Source organism: Tupaia chinensis, unplaced genomic scaffold (assembly GCF_000334495.1).
Source record: "Tupaia chinensis unplaced genomic scaffold, TupChi_1.0 Scaffold140564_1, whole genome shotgun sequence".
NCBI classification, from domain to species: Eukaryota; Metazoa; Chordata; class Mammalia; order Scandentia; family Tupaiidae; genus Tupaia; species Tupaia belangeri.
The window spans coordinates 86,743-87,737 of NW_006200439.1; the positions used below are offsets into that span (position 1 = coordinate 86,743).

Sequence of the window (995 nt, forward strand, 5' to 3'; positions counted from 1 at the left end):
TGAAAAGGGGCTTGCTGAGGCTGCAAGCAAATGGGCTGCCGAAAAACTAGACAAGTCCGATGAAAGTAACTTGCCTGAAATTTCTGAGTATGAGGCGGGAACCCCGGCATCATTGCTCATTGATCTGCCAGAAGAACCTGAGTCAAATGCAACAGATGGCATAGAATTATTTGAAGATGGTCAACTAAACAGTCGCTCTAAAGCTATAGCATCAAAAACCAAAGAGATAGAATAGGTTTACCGACAAGACTGTGAAACTTTTGGGATGGTGGTGAAAATGCTGATCGAAAAGGATCCTTCATTAGAAAAGCCTATATAGTTTGCATTGAGGCAGAATTTACATGAAATAGGTGAGTGGTGTGTTGAAGAGCTCAAGTGTTTCATTGCAGAATATGATGCTTCCGCTCAAGATTTTGCAGAGCCTTTTTAGAGGATTTCTTGCTCAGACAAAAAAAAAAAAAAAGTTTCTAGATGTCTCCCTGCCTCCCTTGGATTGTGTAAGTCCTTAATATATGACATTTTTGTGATGAAAAAAAGTACTTTATGATAGGTAATTACATTTTTAATATCAAATAAACATCCAAAATAGTCTGTTTGAAAAAAAAAAAAGAAAAGAAAGAAAATCACACTGGGCATGTTTGCAGGCATGCCCAAGATCTCGGGAGGAGAAAAGATTGCAACGCGGATATCCCCCAAGTGGGGTGATTTCTCACTTTCCCTCTCACTGTGTCTGTCTGTCAGTCTGTCTGTCTCTCTCTCTCTCCAGAGAGCACACATGCCCAAAGGCCAAAAAATAAAAATAAAAACCCTCTAAAAATAAAAAAAGAATGGCTCGGTGGTAATACTGACCTTCAATAAATAGTGGAGTCATAAATATGAGAGTGTATTTCCATTTTGTTTTCCTTTCTATAATTTTAGTTAAAACCTTCTGAGGATGACTTCTTGGAAATAGAATCAGAGTTCAGATTCCAATGGTTTCTTGTAAATAACATGCA

General features: G+C 38.0%; 1 pseudogene; it reads left to right on the top strand.

The window, feature by feature from the left end:
- LOC102492795 (periphilin-1 pseudogene) overlaps nucleotides 1-583 on the top strand; it is a 16,578-nt pseudogene extending 15,995 nt beyond the window's left edge.
- Nucleotides 584-995: the final 412 nt, after the last annotated feature.